Source organism: Ochlerotatus camptorhynchus, unplaced genomic scaffold (assembly GCF_037179485.1).
Source record: "Ochlerotatus camptorhynchus isolate MF236.1 unplaced genomic scaffold, CSIRO-AGI_Acam_v1.1 ptg000246l, whole genome shotgun sequence".
In the NCBI taxonomy this organism is placed as follows: Eukaryota; Metazoa; Arthropoda; class Insecta; order Diptera; family Culicidae; genus Ochlerotatus; species Ochlerotatus camptorhynchus.
The window spans coordinates 845,868-866,451 of record NW_027040736.1 but is presented as its reverse complement, the minus strand read 5'-3'; the positions used below and the strand labels follow the sequence as shown (position 1 = coordinate 866,451).

General features: G+C 38.8%; 2 protein-coding genes across 5 annotated transcripts in view; both read right to left on the bottom strand.

The window, feature by feature from the left end:
* The window catches only part of LOC135704712 (uncharacterized), a 329,334-nt gene extending 314,655 nt beyond the window's left edge, over positions 1-14,679 (bottom strand). The window contains exon 1 of the mRNA XM_065226196.1: positions 14,614-14,679. The gene's annotated coding sequence lies outside the window, so the exon portion shown is untranslated. The remainder of the gene's footprint in view (positions 1-14,613) is intronic.
* The window catches only part of LOC135704698 (uncharacterized), a 397,828-nt gene that overhangs the window by 141,485 nt on the left and 235,759 nt on the right, over positions 1-20,584 (bottom strand). The window lies entirely within an intron of this gene.

Genomic DNA, 20,584 nt, shown 5'->3' with positions numbered 1-20,584 from the left:
TTAATCTTTGTACCATCATTCTTCGGAATTTTACAAACCAAAATAGGTATTAAGGTTCTTGTGAATGCCCGTGAAATCTTTATCTGATTGTTTGCTGTAAAGAAGCTAGTAGGTATCTAATGTCTGAAATATAGAGATCTATAAGCCCCTAAATCTTGAGATTTCTGTTTTTGAAACTGCGATTTTTTTAACTTTATTATTGAGATTTTTGGCCAACGGCCTAGTTTATCTCAAGGTGAAATTGCGAAGTGTGATATGAATGAGGCCTCTTTAAACAAACCTTTGCTTCTAACAATTTTACGGATTTCCAGTTTGTTTAAATTTTCCGCAAATCGTCAACAATTAAGGATCTTATTTAGCGGAATTTTGATTACAACATGATTTCAAAATCAAATGATTAAAAGATTTCATAAACAACACTGGTTTAATAACTCTTATTATTAAAAAGACTGACTGCTGAAGTTCATAGAAACTCCCTAAAGTTCGTAGAACTTCTCTGAAGTGCTAAGGTCTTTCCTGAAGAGTTCATTGAAGTTTGTATTGCCTGAATTTTATGGGACTTCCCCGAAGTTCGAAGGACTTTTTTTTAAGATCTTAGGACTTCCCTGAAGTTCGGAGTTTTTTGAAATTCATAGGAATTTCTTAAATATCGTAGAAGTACCACCACGAAGTTCGTAGAAATTCTCAGAAGTTCGTAAGACTTCCTTCAAGTTCGATGAACTTTCTCAAAGATCTAAGCACTTCCCTGAAGTTTGAAGGACTTAACTGAATATATGAGAACCCTAAATTTAGAAGAGCTTCCCTGAAGTTCAAAAGGCTTTAAATATCGAAGGGTTTTCCAAAAGATTGTGGGTCTTTCCTTAATTTCTTGGAAATTCCCTGAAGTTTGGAGAGCTCCCATGAATTTCGTAGGACTACCTGTAGTTCAATCGACTTCTCGGAAGTTCTAGGAACTTTTTTGAGCTTGGAGAACTATGTTAAGTTCAGAGGACTTCCCAAGAGTATTGAAGACTTCTCTGAAGCTCAAAAAAAATCCATAAGTGTCATAGGATTATCCTTAAGTTTTAAGCAATGCATAAATGTCGTAGAAGTTACATTAAATCTGTAGAAAATTCTGTAAAATTCGTAGCTATTCCCCAAAGATAAAAGGACTTCCCTGAAGTTCGTAAGACTTCTCTGAAATTTGTAGAACTTATCTAAAGGCTCGGAGAGATTTCCTGACCGTCGTTGGTCATCACAGCAGTTCACAGGATTTTCTTGAAACTTGTAAGACTTTCCCAAATTTTGTAGGACTTGCATGAAGTTCGAAGGCCTTATCTGAAGTTTTTAGAAATATTTTTTTTTACTGAACATGTTTAACAGGTACTTCAAAGTAGTTACGCGTCGGCACTGCTCAAGTCTGCTATCAATTAAGCACAATTAATGCAATTGCTTCGAGAAAAAAATGAAGCTAAAAATAAATACAAAATATATTTACTTAGTTCTCAGGGTAAATTTTGTTCATCAATGTTTAGTTGTGTGAAAGATTTAGCTTGAACAAAATGGTTAGTTTTGACCTGATTATAAAAAGAAACTTTGACATGCATAAAATTTAAACCCTATTTAAATTATACAAACAAGATTATTTTCCTGGTGGACTTATGAAATTCCTGGGTTTTTCCCGGTTTTGTCATCAGAAAACGAGGCGTTCCCGCATTGGTAAAAAGTGGTTTCCCTAACACAGTCGCCGAATATTGATACCGAGCACGTAATCCTACGTTATGTCTTCGATACAACCTCTTACGTTTTTTTTTTTCAAAATTATCAATTTTCACATTCTTGAACTGTGGGAAATTTTTAAATTCAAATAATGCGTATTTTGAAAAGCTCAGATTTAAACAAAAAATAATGGCTTTGTACGATTCCCGGTTATTTCACGGTTCTCCATGTTCTTCCCGGTTGGATGGCGACCCTGCCAATTGGCCGCAACAAAGACCAAATGAAAAGTACTAGGATCCTATAGAACACTTTTGAATATTTTTGGAACAGGTCAACTGGTTCCGCAGAAGTGCCGAGGACCACACTAGCCATGTTTTTGGAACCCCCGGAAAGTGGTCACTTTTTGACTTCGATCAAACTTCATCATGCCTTAAATTACATTAGAATTCGCCTATTAAATCACATCATATTAGGACTTTTGGTGGAATTTTTATAAGTAAGAAGAGTAAGATTTGTACGTAGGTGGATTAATAGTAGGATTCTTCATTTTGGACAAATGGGACGATTTTAAGGGTCTCTTGTGTGTTTTTTCGGGGCCATACTTTCATTTGATTTCAGGACTATTTTGGCGTTCGTAGCCAATTTTGGAAAGTATTGGCCATTTTTCTTTTTTATAATGCATTTATTTTTCCAGGCTCATTTGCTGTAGCTTTGCGGAGCCGATATTCAGTGTTTGGATTACAAACTTTCTTAAAACTAACGTTAGTAAAGCGGGGGGCGATTACTCGCGGCTATCTCCAGGTTAGGGGTAACAAATTGTTACATTTGGATGTCAGGGAAGGGATTGAGAACACAGGGTTTGGAGAGCAATGTGCTCTTGATCTCGAACCAAGCGACATACTGATGAAAAAGACAAACATGGGGGTACACCGATGGGGAGCTAACAACTTGGGAAAACACAAGATGACACTAACTACTAAATCCTCAGATCGATCCGTTTTACAAACACATAATTACATCGGTCGATGAAATAAATAAATAAATAAATTTGAATAGTCGAGATCTCGGCTCGCCAAGACGCCATTTTTATTAACTTGTGCCATTTATGATGATCTTAGGACTTTTTAAACGTTTCAAAATTGTTATGAGAGTGATGCCTTTTCAAAATTGTTAAAATGGCTGTCAGGCTATTTTAATGATTTTACGAGAGATGTAGCACTGTTTCAAACCAATTCTAGATCATTTTAGTGTTTTAAATCCAGTTTGGTAATTGTAGGCTGTGAGCAGCACAGCATTTGACACCCAAAAATTTCTTAAGTGCGGAAAAACGCTCAAATGTTCATGGAACATCTACAAAGATCCATTATCTTTACTTCTTGAAAATTTTCTACAAAGTTACATCAGCTTCTTTCAAGTTCTCTCAATTCGATCAAGATCTCAGAACATCCATGACCTGCTTCAAACTTCAGGAATTGATTTTTTCAATGAATTTTCCAAAGCATCTGAGCGAAACTAAGCTCCCAAAAACATCCAGTAAGTACCTAAATAAAACCCTGAAGTTCTAAGAAGCAGACTGAACCTTTACAATACTCCCTGACTTCTTTCTTCTTCTTCTTCTTCTTCTTCTTCTTCTTCTTCCTTGCATTTCAAGCTTATTGCTTATCGCATATCAGCTTATTGCGTGCTCTCAACCTTAGTGTTCTAGATGCACTTCCACAGTTAATAATTGAGAGCTTTCGATGCCTGTACTATTTTTGCATCAGTATAATTGTGTAGCAAGTACAATCATACTCTATGCCCAGAGAAGTCGAGCAATTTTCCAACCCGAAAAAAATCCTAGACTAGACCGGGAATCGAACCCAGCCACCTCCAGCATGGTAACTTATGCTTAGTAGCTGCGCCTTTACCGACTGAGCTAAGGGAGGCAATACTCCCTGAACTTCTGAGAAATACCTGAACTTCTACGAAGAGTTTCTACGAAGTTTCTTGAACATCAGCGGTTATATGAATAAAGAGAGAGATAGAAGGATTAGTAATTTCCCCTTAATTCTGCTACCTTATTTGCTTATCCTTGACAGATACGTGTATTTCATCTACAATGTGCAGACTTCTTCAGTGCCTTGCTTGAGCTTGAGCTTGAGCTTGATTGACCGCCCGCGGTTGCTACTCTGTTACTGCCAGATCAGCTGTAATTACACAAAGAACCAATAGACGATGCTTGGGACTAGCAATCATCCTCAATGTGTAAAAACTGGTGATCTTAAATTAGGCAATATCAGCGCCGGCCGCGCCCGAACACAGGTCAAGAAAGGAATGGGAAGAATTGTGTTGACATGACACTCGCTTTGATGGAAGCCGAGAACACCTCTGCACTTCCACGAGGAATCACTGGGATGTTGGATAAGAGGGTTAGGTTTGCAGCAGGGTTCGTTTTGGTAAACGATAAGCTGAATTGATGTCCTAACGCTCATATAACGCGAAGGAGCTTGGGACTAAACCCACGGTCTTCTGCTCAGTAAGCAAAAACGTTTGCCACTAGGTCGACGAGCTCCTTTTTAATCATTGACGAATCTTGAATGTGGAGGGGCTTGAGATTAGACTCATGATGTTCTGCTCAGTAAGCAAAAACGGTTGCTCTAAGGCCACCGAGCCTCTCATATCACATTATAGCGTTACTCAAATTTGTGTATCCATTCAAACCCGGAACCAATGACAACGAGTTTCGCAAAATACACGATACACAAGCGATTTTACCATAAATCTCTTTGATATGTAAGGACCTGGGACCGCGTTTTTCTGCTCAGTAAGCAGGCCACTGTAACCGACGATCTTTCAAATCCGAAAACTAAAAACTACGAAAAAGTACTTAGGCCTTCATTAAGTTCCACTTTCACGCGACGTTCAATGACAGGGTCCTATCCAGGATTACATCTGAAAAATCCAAATCTGGCCAACGCCCACCCTAAACCTAAACCTGTTCTAATCCACCTGAAATGACTAACGAATGGAATACTGTGACTACCCAGCCATGCAATAGTCTCATTCCGTGCCTTATGGCAACTTGATGATTCTATTGCGCTCATCTTTTGGCACCACCCAGGGGAGACTTGGTCCTGTACCCAATGCTTAACTTATCTCCATTCCACTCAGCTACTCGCAATTTCTTGTGATATAGTGGGCGGAATATTATTATATGAGACAATTCAATGCAGACGTTTTTCCAAATTTGGCAGATCGACAGGTGAGTTACCACGATAGTTGCTATTCAACAACTCGACAACGTCCCATCGTCAACGCCTGCTATGAGAATTTCCCATTGCAGACGCCAACGAAATGACGTCATCGAGCTATCGATCAACTACCCTGGTTATCGCCTGGTACCTTATAGCACGATGCTAGGAGGCGAACCGGAAGAATCGATGAGCTACCTCTCCCCCCTGTGCAGACTTCTTCAGTGCCTTGTACTAATACTCAAGTCGAGTATTAGTACAATACACTGAAGAAGTGTTTCCTGCTGGATGGCATGTCTTTTGACCGGTTGTTGGCAGGAGATTCTCATCCATCCCGTGGATGCACGTGGGCGATGTTGCTCACGGATTCACCCAAACCGTTTTTGGCCCTTCAATAAGAGGTTATTAAACTTGATCAAGTCGGACAGCGAGGATAGTCCACAGTCTACCGACAGTTGTCTTGCTACACTGAGTGGTAGTTCCATATCATAGTGATTTTATGAGCATTTGTGTGAACATTTTAGTTCATAAGGTTCGTGAGTATTGGCCTTTCGATGTTTGTTGAAGTAATTTTCCAGTTCAGAGCATATTTTGGTGATTTCAACGCCAGTTTGACATTTGCAAGGCTATTTTCAAGTTAATACACTGGAGTCGCTTTTTACGCGGGTGATACGTCCCGCGTAAAAAAAAACCGCGTAAATTCCGGAATCCGCGTAAAAAAAACCGCGTAAATTCCGAAATCCGCGTAAAAAAAAACCAAGTAAAAAAAGACCGTGTAAGAAAAAACCGCGTAAAAAGCGATATATCGCGTAAATTCTGAAATCCGCGTAAAAAAAAACCAAAATCCGCGTAAAAAAAAACCGCGTAAATTCCGAAATCCGCGTAAAAAAAAACCGCGTAAAAAAAAACCGTGTAAAAAAAAACCGCGTAAAAAGCGACTCCAGTGTATAAGGTTCTTAGGACTTAGGTCAACCGTATGCAAGAATTGTAAAACCGTGATTTGTTTTATAGACCATCAAAACCGGTAAAAGCTGGAATTTATAAAATTGAACTTCCCAATCCTAATTCATCATCGGCGAAGTACTCAAGTCATTTGAATAATTGATCTCACTAACAGGAATGTAAATCGTTTGAACTTTCTTGAAAATTAGCTCAATTGAATAATCTTCATCGTTCCGAAACCCCGGCAAGCGCCCGTTTTAACCGAGAAAAGATCCTGCAAAAGCAGGGAAATATAATGAAGCTATATAAATAATTGTTATACCCATTTACAACGGCCTTTTAGCGCCCGTCATGCAAAGCAAACTTTCGCTAGCAGGCAGCCATAATTTACCAACTTATTTCGGACAAATTTATGGCACGTTCCCATCGTTTTCAACGATCCAGCGTTTTTCGGTACACGGCATCCTGAACGAGCCGAGGATGTGCATTTTAAATTATGCCTGGCTTCCTAGTGGAATCAAACAGAATTGAATGCGAAAAAAAAGAAAGGAAAATACAAAACTTTTCCGACACGCGAAACCCGATTCTCGGCCAGGTTTCACAACAGTCGGTCGATCATCGGTGGAATTTGGAATTCTTTCTTTTTTTTTTATTAATGAGAACGGTTTCGGCTTACCCGGGGCCTCTTTTCACCAGAAGTGCGTGTGTTCCATTCGTAATAATACACAAACATCACACACACACACAACAGTGTATGCTTTCACTGTTTTCAGGACGGCTTTTGTTTTGCTTTATCGTCTTCCTGACACACACACACACACTGGGGATTCGTGTCAAACTAAATATTTAAATTAAAATAAAAACTGCATCCTTTTTGGCCTGTTTGGAAGGTTATGAATTATGAATTTAAATTGACGCTGCAGCAGGCAGCAGCCTGTTTCGGGTTGGTTTCCGGAGCCTTACAAATAAAGCATCGCAAATTATGCTGTTTGCTCGAAAATTTGTTTTTACGTGTGAAATGTAAACAATGGAATTGCTGTCGTTATCATCAATTTCATTGTACAAATTGACAAGTGTGAATGGGAGTTTTTGTGTGTGCTTTTGACGAGATCAAAATTGACGACTCCGTTAGCATTGTAATGATAATTGCGAGAATGTTGTTTGTAAATATATGCCTTCCTGTGTTGCATGACATTCGGGCAAATATTGTTGTATGTTTTTTTTTCTTTTGTCGTAATTTAATTGGTTAGAATAAAAGAATAATTTAAAACAAATGAAGTTTACGTGAACTCTCTAGCGACGACAACCGTTATGTAAATACATTAAAAAAAAATGTAGTGTGTAATGCATTCCCGTTTGGGTGGGCCATCCAGAAAGACACACACAAAAACGAAAATGTACAGAAACAAAAAAAAAAGTAATCTGTAATGACGCAACTGGTTCGCAGCGCGGCGAGAGTGCGATGTGATCCTTTCAAACCGACGACGACGATGACGACCAGCGGGCGATGATATCCCGAAAACTTACGAAGAATGATGATAATGCTGATGGCTTTGCACTGCACAGAGACGAACGAACGAACGAACGAACGAAAGGGAAGTCAAAGAAACTATGAAAAAAAGCATTTCAAATATTTACCCAGTCAGTGAGAACGCGCTGGAACCCGAAAAAAAAAATATACCCACCATTGTCGAGTTCATTAGGGATAGTATAGAATTTTTTTTTATTTCGTGTAACCATCAGCGGACGGATCTCCCTTTTGCCCGGTGCGGCTTGTTTTTCATGCCGGCCTGGGCACGCGGGCTTTGGAATGGATTCATAATCATATTTAATCGATTAAGAATTAGCATTCTCATGGTGCCGGCCGTCGATGGCGCGAGATGGAGGGATCACCAAGCACCACCTTAAAATGAGGATGATGTTTCTTGAGAAGGGATTGGACGAGGGACAACCAAAAAAAAACCGAGGGGATTTTTTTTAATCAATTACCGCTCTGGCAACTCGCCCGGGTCATCGCCACCGTCACCACCGGAGCCCTCAAAGTTCGGTGACAGATGAATGTGTGTTGGATTTGGGGTTCGTTCCTTTATTTTCTTAATTTGTCGGGAATTTAACCAGGTGGATGATGATGCGAAAGTTTGAACTCCGCTGAAAACCTATCAAAATCAACTCGGTTTGTTTAATTTATACTATAGAAAAAAAATGCTTGCCCGGATGACCCAAATTTTCCCTCGGATGATTCGACGGAATGTTTCATCGCATTCGGTGATCACGATTAAGATGTATTCATCTTTTGGGAATCCCGGAATCGGTCCCAAAAGGACGCTGTAAAATTGGTCATTTGTGAGTAGCACAAACGATGTGAAATTCAGCTGGACACTTTCAGTAAACCACCAACCAACATTCCTCAACGTTAGTTTGATGTTTTCAACAAAATTAATAGAATAGACAACAATTCACTTTTAAGATGGGTTTAGACTAGGCAAGTCATATGATCAACTTTTTTCAATTCAAGCGAGTTGATCAAGTCAGTTGAATGGCATGGTTTACACCTTCAATTCGCGTTCAGCTAACCTGATCAATTGATTTACCCTGTCTAAACCCAGCTTTATTATGAGGCATTAAACCTAACCTAAAGAAACTCGCGGAGAACACTCAAAAGCTGCAGGTCTTCATCAACCGTTGCCTGTGGTATATAAATCGTGCCTCACAACTAGATCTCGAATGCTGAGCTCCATAGTCAATTACATCATTAGCCGATATCAACTAAAAGAAAGAGAACGTAAGTAAAGGTGAGTCGATCACACACTACGAAGGGGCGGAAATTTAAGCAAGGAGTGAATCGCAGCCGAGGCGGACCTAGGGGCGAATGACGACCCTTTTGGCCCTTTGCCCCACTGGAGGTGCTCAGGATATATGAATCTTAACCCTCCGTTACTCGCGCTGTTGTACTTTGTACAACACACATTGCCATTTTGTTGCTGAGTTACCAATCGATCTGAAACCAACGAGTATTCCTCAAAAAACTTGTTTTGAACTAAACAAGCTAAACTTTGATTACGTAAACTGTGACCATACTACTTACGTGGGATTTGACTTAATTGATTACAACATGAAATATATCGAGATCCTGACCATATAGAAAGTTACTGTCCCCGACAAAGTTGTTCAGGAGACCATAGCCTTGTCGCCGGCGGACAGTAGTTCAGAATTTTCTCACTACGTAGCACTAGTATACATGTGAAATTCTCGCATGTGATATATCTCGAGATCCTGACCAGATAGAAATTTACTGTCTTTCACAAAGTTTTTCAGGAGGTCAAAGCCTATTGCTTGGTGCTCAATAGTTCAGCATTTGCTCACTACGCGACGCTAATATACACGTGAAATTCTCATATAAAATATCTCGAGTTCCCAACCAGATAGAAAGGTACTGTCTTCGGCATAGTTGTTCAGGAGGTCAAGGCTTTTTCGCAGTTTTCTCACTTTGCGGCGCTACTATAGACTGTTCCAGAAAGTATAAGCACAGCTTATTTTAACGGTCACTTTTGGCTGCGTCCTTTTGTTTGCTCATTTCTGAATGACATAGCATCAAAAAAGTGCTCAGTTTTGTGTTTCCTGTCAAAATGCGTGGTCTTACTCCGGAACAACGAAAAAGTATCGTGCACAAATGGTGCACTGTGAGCGGACTCTCCTTGAGAAAATTGACCAAGGAAGAGGGTGTAAGCGTCGGAGCGGTACGAACTGCGATTAAAAATATAGAGAACAGTGTACGTTTGAAGATGCGCCGAAGAGTGGCCGGAAATCCGGTCCTGTAAGTCCGGATATCGATGAAAAGATCAGGGATGCCTACAAACGAAAACCAGCGACTTCCGTTCGGGATGTTGCGAAAAAACTAGGGACCTCGTCGAGTAACGTCATGCGTGCCAAAGAAAGACTTGGGCTAAAAACATACCGGAAGCAGAAAAAAAAAACCCAAAACAGGCCGCGTCCGTGAAACCACAGGCCCGCAAACTCTACGAATCGTTATTGTGTCGAAATTCTGGGTGTATAATAATGGACGATGAAACGTACGTGAAACTAGATTACAAAACGCTTCCCGGACCACAATTCTATACTGTAAGCGAAGGCAAGGACATCCCCGAAACGAAGAAGGCAATTTTTACCGAAAAATTCGGTAAGAAGGTTATGGTTTGGCAGGCAATATGCGAGTGTGGTAAAACATCTAGTCCGTACATCACAACGGAGACGATGAACACTCAGAAATACGTTAAGGAATGTCTCCAGAAGCGATTGTTGCCGATGATCAGGCAGCACGAAGACACTTTAGAATGGTACAAAAGTCAAAATGTATGTTTCGTGCCGAAAGACATGAATCCGCCGAACTGCCCGGAGGCACGGCCAATCGAGACTTTTTGGGCTTTAACCAAAGCAAAGCTTCGAAAATTAATAAAACCAGCGGACGACATCTAAAAGTTCAAAACAGATTGGCCAAAAGTGATCAAAATGGTGGGAAGTACCACTGTGCAGAAGCTAATGGGTCATGGTCGAGGAAAAGTTAGGAGTCTTGGCTATGATTAAATATGTTGATTAAACGAGAGTAAAATATCATTTGAAATACAAATACAAATATGATTTGCCAAATAAAATTATTAAAACTTAAAACAACATGACTTTTTTGTTATTTTGAAAGTGTACTTATACTTTCTGGAACAGTCTATATACATGTGAAACTCTTGCAAATAAAATATATCTACATCCTGACCAGATTGAAAGTAAATGTATTCGGCAAAGTTTTTCAGGAAGCCAAGATCTTTTTGTTGGGTGACAATAGTTCAGATTTTTTTCACTATGTGGTGCTAGTTTATACGTGCCTTTCTCGCATACTCAATAGTTCGAGATCTTGATCACCTAGAAAGTTTCTGTCTTCGGCAAAGTTGTTTAGGGGGTCAAGACTTTTTGGCTGGTAAACAGTAGTTAAGAATTTTCTCACCACATGGCGTTAGCATACATGTACACTTCTCGCATATGCTATATCTCGAGATCTTGATCAGCTAGAAAGTTGCTGTCTACGACAAAGTTGTTCGGGAGGCCAAGGTCTTTTGGCTGGTGAACAGTAGTTCAGAATTTTCTCACAAAATCTAGGCTTTAACCTCCTGAACAACTTTGTTCAAGAGAGTAACTTTCTATCTGGTCAGGATCATGAGATATATCACAGGTGAGAATTTCACATGTCACTAACGCTACGTAGTGAGAAAATTTTGAACAACTGTCCACCAGCAAAAATTTTGTGATATCCTGAACAACTTTGCCGAAGACAGTAACTTTCTATCTGGTCAGGATCTCGAGATTTTCTATGTTGTATTCAATTAAGTCAAATCCCACGAAGTACGGATACCGTTTAACGGGTTTCCATTCACATTTTCTCTATTAAAGGGTGATACGGTCAAAATTTGGTCAATATCAACTCGACGTATTTCTTTCAATTTTGCATTTAAAAAACCTGAACACCCCTCATTTTGAAGGTGTGTGTGTGTAGAATGTTGCTCCTATTTTGATTTTGGAATTCACTCTTCAGTTGTCAAAATGCCGTCCAAGCAAGAAGAGCAGCGTATCAAAATTCGCTCGCGCATCGCGAAAATCCGAGCTACTCGCACGCAAAGTTGGCAAAATCGCTAAAAGTTGCCAAATCAACCGTTACAAATGTAATTAAAGTGTTTGGGGAACGTTTGTCGACAGCCAGGAAGTCTGGATCGGGGGGAAATCGAAAACCGGAAGCCGCTGAGACGACAAAGAGAGTTGCCGGTAGTTTCAAGCGAAACCCTAACCTCTCTCTCCGAGATACCGCAAATAAGCTGGGTGTATCGTCTACAACCGTGCATCGAGCCAAAAAACGAGCCGGACTATCGACTTACAAGAAGGTAGTGACTCCAAATCGCGATGATAAACAAAATACGACGGCCAAAGCGCGATCCCGGAGGCTGTACACGACGATGCTGACGAAGTTTGACTGCGTGGTAATGGACGACGAAACCTACGTCAAAGCCGACTACAAGCAGCTTCCGGGACAGGAGTTTTATACGGCAAAAGGAAGGGGAAAGGTAGCAGATGTTTTCAAGCACATGAAACTGTCAAAGTTCGCAAAGAAATATCTGGTTTGCCAAGCCATCTGTACCTGTGGCTTGAAAAGCAGCATTTTCATAGCTTCCGGGACTGTCAACCAAGAAATTTACGTGAAAGAGTGTTTGAATAAACGTCTGCTGCCTTTCCTGAAGAAACACGGTTGTTCCGTACTGTTTTGGCCGGATTTGGCATCTTGCCATTACGGTAAAAAGGCCATGGAGTGGTACGCCGCCAACAACGTGCAGGTGGTTCCCAAGGACAAGAACCCTCCCAACACGCCAGAGCTCCGCCCAATTGAGAAATACTGGGCTATTGTTAAGCGGAACCTAAAGAAGACCAAAAAAACTGCTAAGGGCGAGCAGCAGTTCAAGGCAAACTGGCTTTCTGCGGCGAAGAAGGTGGACAAGGTGGATGTACAAAATCAGATGGCAGGGGTCAAGCGTAAGGCCCGGCAATTCGGATTTGGAAAAGCGGAAGCCTAACTGAATATTTTTCCTGAATTTTATACTAATTGAACTTGAAAAATAAATTTAATTTGATTTTTTCAATAAACGATTTCACCGATTTACACGCGTTTTCCCTTGACCAAATTTTGACCGTATCACCCTTTATCCGCATTTTTTTGGGAGTTAACTGTGATAAAAGTTTAGCTTGTTTAGTTAAAAACAAGTTTTTTAAGAAATACCCGTTGGTTTCATATCGATTGGTAGCTCGGCTGCAAAATGGCAATGGAAAAGTCACACTGTTGTACAAAGTACAACTCGCAAGTACTCGTGTTACAAAAGTTGGCGAGAGTAACGGAGGGTTAAATATAAAATGTTTTGGACGTCTCAAATTCATCTAAGAATCCCAATATGTCTGTTCCCGTTGAGTTTTTTAAGACCGTTGAGCCTTACCAAACAAACGAATGAAAAAAACTCCTTCGCTTCCTGTAGCAATAAAAACACACCAAGCCTCTCCCGAAGCTTACCAGGTTCAATCGATGGGTTCTGAATCTGTCCCAAGGTTCTTCGTCCTCTGTTTTGAAGTTCTATTTCTTTTAATTCATTATTAAAGTCTACTGAAAGTGTGTTGCCGTCAAATGTAATTGGAGTCAAACTTCATAAGCCGATATATAAGTGCTTCCAAAACCAGAACTCTCATTTCCCAAGCCAGAACACTGCTGTGTATTAAGACATTCCTATCACGCTGTTCGAATATCATCCCCGGACGAATGTCCTAAAAACTGTTAATGTGCCAGCTTACAGATCGAAAATATTTGAACGATTTTAAGGTTCGTATGGTTTTTAAGATTTAGATCTTAGGAAAGTTGCATGATCCTTATCGAGGCCTCCCTTAGCTCAGTCGGTAAAGGCACAGCTACAAAGCAAGACCATGCTGGAGGTGGCTGGGTTCGATTACCGGTCCAGTCTAGGAGTTTTTCGGGTTGAAAAATTTCTCGACTTCCCTGGGGCATAAAGTATGATTGTATTTGCCACACAATTATACTAATGCAAAAATGGTACAGGCATCGAAAGCTCTCAATTAATAACTGTGGAAGTGCATCTAGAACACTAAGTTGAGAGCACGCAATAAGCTAATATGCGATATGCAATAATCTTGAAATGCGAGGAAGAAGAAAGAAGATGATCCTGAACTTGGTAGCATTTCCTAGGATTTCCAAAGACTAATTTATGGATGACTGACTGTCCTCATAGGGAAGGGGAGCGCGATGATTTTGAATCTCTTGTATGTTGTTCACGTGATTAGTGGACAGCATCTCCCACCGTTCCGTAAATCTCATTTCCAGATTTAATAATAAATATTATTATTATTTGAGCAAGTTGCACAAATTCGTAGGTGATAAAAGTCCTAGATCCATTGTTTGAGAGTCCGTTACAGTATTGATCGATATTTGGGATTGATCTCGGCCTCTTAGATGGTAATAGGACTATCTCCAACAATCGAGAACTGTCCTGGCCACGTCCTTGCAACTGCTGGAGGTGGGAAGGATTGTTGGTTGGACACTCACATATCAATGATGTTATGCAGCATGTACTAATTTCTAGTACAGGAAGTCATCCAGTATGCATCTTAAATCAACTATTGCATACTTCACGGCGTAAATCGAGCAATTGTGCTAAATAAACATTCAAATCAAAACTATCAACCATTAATTATATTATTACATAAAATTTAACCATGTATGGTGGGAGAACCAAGTGAAATACCATTCCAGTTCTTGGCTAAGAATTCCCATCCAGCAAGTATTCGAAAAGTAAAATTTAAATTCCGTTGGAAGAACTCCTCTCTGAAGTAAACAAAAATCACACACTTTGACAAATATATGTAAATTTAGATGCTCTGAGACTGACATATTTTTTATTTGATAAGGCTCAACCGAATTAACTTGACAGAGCCGATGATTCTTGTTCACTATACAATACATCTCCGTCGGCCCTCGTGACGGTGTCCACCCGCAGAATAGCAGCAAACAACCCAACAACAATGTGAGTAAAATTAAAACACTCTGTCAAACAAAAACTCCGTTTCCGAGGTTCTCCTTCTGAGACCTCCCCATGACAAAGAGATGAACTAGCCCATTGCTAAAAATCTCTTAAATAAAGATTTTAAAAAATACAATACATCTTAAAACTATAATCAAAAGGTACAACCCAATAAACATTTTATCTTCCGCTATCCAATAAGCCTCCTCCACCAGAACGTGAGCCGCTTCCAGTTGTTTCATTGTATGGCAGATTAGCCAACGGGGGTCAGAGCGCTTCCATTGCAGCAATGGACGCAAAACGTGGTCAGCACTCACACATTCATCACGAAACGGTTGCTTTAAAAAAGGCGACGACGCATCGACTGAAAGAACTGCTGATCAAGAACAATGGGGAGGACCACACAATGGTTGCTGCCGAGTAAACAGACGATCGCGTGACACACATTGAGAGTGGTCTGCTTCTGTCGACAACCGAGTGAACACTCGAGACTGACATATACGAGCGTAAATTTTGACATAAAATTGAGTCATAATAGACACGGAATTCAGTTCAATCAAACGTATTTTCGAACTTGTCAGTCCCGGAGCACTTAATTTTACATGACATGTTTGTTTACGTCTCATCCTTTATGTCAAAGATGGATTGCGTCACGTGTAAGATTAGGTGTGCAATCAGACAATTTTAAGACAATTAAACATGATGTCTTAATGTTTAAATGCCTTGTTTTGATATTCTAGAATATTCTTGATGAAGAACTCGAATGGTGTTTCACTTGGTTTTCCAACCATACATGGTTAAATTATATGTTACATCTTTAATGGTTCATAATTTTGATTTGCTCGATTTACGCCACGAAGTATGCAATAGTTGATTTATGATGCATGCTGGATGGTACGGTACTGGATGGCTTCCTGTTCTAGAAATTAGTACATGCTGGATGGCATGGTACTGGATAACTTCATTGACATGACACTCACTAAAGAGAGATGCAGAGAACAGTTCGACAGTGAGCATGCATAAGGGCCTATACGCAATGATCGATTCTCTTCGTCGATTTTCTCTTTTGTTAATAACTCGCTAGATTTAACGTTTCTCGGTGCGTTTGCTGTTGCTTTTGATAGAATACAACCTGTTACTACTCTGCATTAAACAAATTCTAGAAAATTGTTTCGCTTAGCTGTAGCAATGCAAAGAGAAAATCGATGAAGAGAATCGATCATCGCGTATTCGCCCTTATGTCACTGTCGAGTTCTTCTTCGCATTTCAAGCTTATTGCTTATCGCATTTTAGCTTATTGCGTGCTCTCAACTTAGTGTTCTAGATGCACTTCCACAGATATTAAATGAGAGCTTTCGATACCTGTACCATTTTTGCATTAGTAAAATTGTGTGGCAGGTACAACCATACTCTATGCCCAGGGAAGTCAAAAAAATTTCCACCCCGAAAAATTCCTAGACCGGACAGGGAATCGAACCCAGCCACCTCCAGCATGGTTTAGCTTTGAAGCTGCACCTTTTCCGACTGAGCCAAGGGAGGCTCTAACAACAGAGAACTATACGACCTCTCTCATAAGTCTCACGGGAGTTCGGAGGTTTGTTAGTGGGGAGGGTAAGGCCATGGGATACGTTTGGTAAACGTTGCTGGCAGAATTATAATAGCAATGGGCATCAGGGATAGTGAAAAATTGCAAGGAAGGGGGCGGGCCTGTGATTGAACTCCTGACCATCTGCTCAGTAAGCAGAAACGGTAACCATTAATGTACCAAGCCCGTCTTATTTTATTTGAGTCATTTTTTTCTTAATTTTGGACTCAGTAAAATTAATTCGAAATTCAAGACTATGAAATTTTATGGAATTTTCCTAAACACAGAAAATAAAAATAAGATTCATCCGAGATTATCACGATTTTTCTGTTATAGCAAACATTAAATTATATTTTTGAGCATGGAAAACTTTCATGCTCTTAGTTTTGTAAAATTGTCCCCTGTTACAATTTTGAAAAAAGACATGCTTTTAAAATTTTCATATCTCTGGTAAAGGAACATTTTCCAAACACAAACTTATCTACTAAGATTATGTTCAGATTTCCCGGTTTTTTTCAAAGGATTTCAGAAGAGAATCACAGGGAAATTCCTATAAGATTTTTTAACAAATGAAGACTCTACGAGAATTTGAGATTTTTTTTTATTTGGTGACAATTTAAAGGGAATCTCAAGAGGAAGCTTTCAGACTGTCAGGCTAAATTTCAAGAGAATTTCCCGAAAAAAATAAACGAATTACTAAATACCTAGTTCTTTTTAAATTTTCAAGACAATTCTGAGACGAATTCCAAGCAAATTGGGCTCTTTAGGGGTCTTGAGGTTATTACATATTCGTAATTTGCATTTGCAAATTCGTAATAAAACTGAAATCGAAAATTTCGTCAATTTTGGAGCACCGGAACTATTTTAAATAAATATGTGTACATTAGCAATAATCACCATCCTAGCGCCCCTCGGTGAGACTTTGTATGGAAACGAGCTGTTAATTTGTTACTTTACTGTCAAAAAGTGGAGTTAATATTATGCTTTAAATCTTGATTTAAAAATCGAGATGAAAGCCTGGATTCGAAAAAAATATCGTTGTGTTCAGAAAACGAAGCTCTTTCAGATGATGTATAGTAACCGACATATGTTTCAAAATTAAAGAACCCTAAGGAATGTTTCAAATATCCACTTCCAACGGGTAGTTTTTACAGGGCTGTTATAAGATTTTCAAAATTAGATCCGCAAAATCCACGATTTCTCAAAAGAAATCAGCGACTACAAATATTAATCCACCACAAATAAAAAAAACTGTTTTAATTGCTTAAAAATACTATTCGCATTACTACTACAAGGCATTTCAAACTTATTGCTTATATTGTATTAGATTTTTTCCTGCTCTCAACTTAGTGGTCTTTGAAGCACTTCCACATTTTAGTTGATAGCTTTCTATGCCTATACCAAAGAAGTAGAAAAATAGTCCAACCCGAAAAATTAATAGACTGGATGGGAATTCAACCCAGCCGCCTCCAGCATGGACTCGCTTCGTAGCTGCGCCTTTACCGACTGAGCTAAGGGAGTATTGTTTGTACCCCTTGCAAAAAAAATGTGTCTTATTCAGTTATGTATGTGGTAGTATAAATTCGGAGTAAGCTGTGATCTTAATAAAACACCCTTATATCATGACATTCTATTGAATAAAACCGGCCTAGATTTTCTGAAACATTATTTTAAAGCATTAATGCATTTTCATTTGAAATACAAATTATCTAGAAAATTAACCTTTGCGTCCCTGATGTATTTAGCTGTCCTAAATGTTGTTATTAATTTGGCTCTAATTTTCTCATTTTTTCCGATTCAAACCCAGGGTACTTGGTATATTTGAGAAGCTAGCAGATTTCCATAAGTCACATTTTATGGTCACGACGAATTAACTGGATTTACACGGATATTCCAATGGTCTTGCGAGACAATTTCATGATATTTGTTTTATTTCTAATATGAACAAAGCATTTTTCGTTGCCAAATCATGACCGAGTCGTATATATGTGACTTATAACCATGTATGCCGGAAATTCTAGGTTCATCTAATCGTGCCGGACATCAGTTGATTTGTTCTCCTAGATCAATCAAGACTGCAGTAATGTCTGTAGTATCGATATATGTCCAATCAGATTTAAAGTGTCAATGTGGATCATGCATGACCTATTGTCGAGTATTACAGATGTTCCAGGTTCTCCAAATCATCCTGGAGTTCAGATAATTTGATCTACTAGATCAACCGAGACTGGGACAATGCTGGTAGTATCGAAATACTTTCAGGCAGATTCACAATGACTATGTGGATCATGCGTGACCTATTGTCATGTATACTAGATGCTCAAGGTTCTCAAAATTGTCCTGAAGTTTAGATTTATTCTACTAGACCAACTATGACTGGGATAATGTCTGTAGTATTGAAATATGTTCAAACAGATTCATAGTGTCTATGTAGATAATGCGCAATTTATTTCCTTGTACACCAGATGTTCTAGGTTCTCCGAATCGTCCTACAGTTCAGATCTACAAAGACTGGGATAATATCTGCAGTATCAAAATAACGATTTGGAATTCCAAGAACATCTGACATACACGGAAATAGGTTTGCATGATCCACATAGACACTGCAAATCTGTTTGAATATATTTTGCTACTACCAATATTGAATTAGTCTTGGATGATCTAGTAGAAAAAATAATCAGATCTCCAGAATGATTTCAGAACCTATAACATCTTGTATACGTAGCAATAGGTCGGGCATGAACCACATAGCCATTATGAATCTATTTGGACATATTTAAACACTACAGACATTATTGCAGTCTTGGTTGATCTAGTAGAACAAATCAACTGAACTCTAGGACGATTTGGAGAACCTAGAATATCCAGGATACATTGCAATTAGTCGCATATATACGATTTGTTTTTAATTGTTCAACGACAAATGCTATATTCATATTGGAAATAAATAAAAAATCACGAAAATGTCTCACATTGGACAGACCCCAAGGAATTTCCGGGTAAATCCGGTGTGACTTATGGAACTGTACTGCCTATAATCCCATATCAGTCCCATATGGAAAAAGTAGGCATTGAGAAAATGGCAGTCGCAGTTACGAAGTGCAATTTCCGTGTAAATATTTGATAAATAATAGTAAATGAATTGATATTTTTTTCAAGTTAAAATATGTTGCAATGGAGCTTGCATGTTTTGTTATACCAGCGAAAAATATGCCAATTCAAAAATCAGACCTTTAACTTGAACTATAGGCGATTGAATTTCAGGATGGGACTGATATGCGATTATTATGCTTGATGGGACAAACTGACCTGATGTTGTTTTCACATTTTTCATGATCAAAGTCCATAGTTGTATCACATAATAAGAAAGTAGATGCCAATTGATAGTGGATAGGGTTGTTGTCTCAAAATTGACGAAACTCCATATGGGACTGATATGCGATTATAGGCAGTGTAGTTTCCCGATTATTTACAGGGCGTTTGGTTTGAATCGGGAAAAAATAGAGAAATCTATGAATAACAAAATTTATGACAGCAAAATAATCCGCAATTTTTTGGAGAACACAGCAGTTCCTTCGCGATTTTTGCGACATCATTCAATGCTTCCGTGATTTTTGCGACTGAAAGTTCAAATCCGGAACAAATCAGCCCTGGAATTATGGAGAACATTTTAAATTAACGATCGCGAGAATGATTGAGAATACGAAGAGAAATTTAGAGTAAATTCTAAGAACTTACTGGTGGGGATTCCTAAAGTTGTTATGGAACAGAGCTGGTTATGCTGATGTGATATAATAGTAGTGACTTTAGTGACTAAAATTACGAAAATAGTGACTCATAAATAATAAATATGGTAACTCAGAAATTCAAATACGATTTGATATTAAAATAAATTCCATTTTTTGCCATGGAACCTAAAATTACATTTAATAAATTCCTCTAATTATATCGATTTGAATAGTTTTCTTTTGATTACATTTTACAGGATGACCAGAAAATATCAATTATAAAATTTTTCGGGGTTTTCTAGATTCAAATTTTACTGGTTGTGCGACATACATTTAAACTAATGTATAAACCAATGAATCCACTAGGTTAAGAAGGGTTAACTACAACTGCAGTATTTTTCGTAGATTTAGAATTTGTTTCTGCGTTCGAAATCTTAAAAATGTCTATGTATCTAGGTAAGTTGACCTTGATTTTTCGCCAGAAATTCATCGCAATGTTCTCAAGAACCTTTTTAGAATCATTAATTTACTTGACGTCTCCTTAGAAATCACATGCATTTAACCTCAGCAATGTCTTAAATTTCTGTTCTGAATGATCTTGTACCCTGAATTCGTATTCTCTCTTTAGAGTTTCCATGGTATTTCTTCAGAATTCTCAACAAAAAATCCATCTCAATATACTCTTGAAACTCTTCTCACAGTTCCATTTTGATTCTATTGGAATTCTTCTTGGAATTTCATTCGAATTCTTTAGGATTCTCTTGGAATCCTATTACTATTCGCTATTAGTAT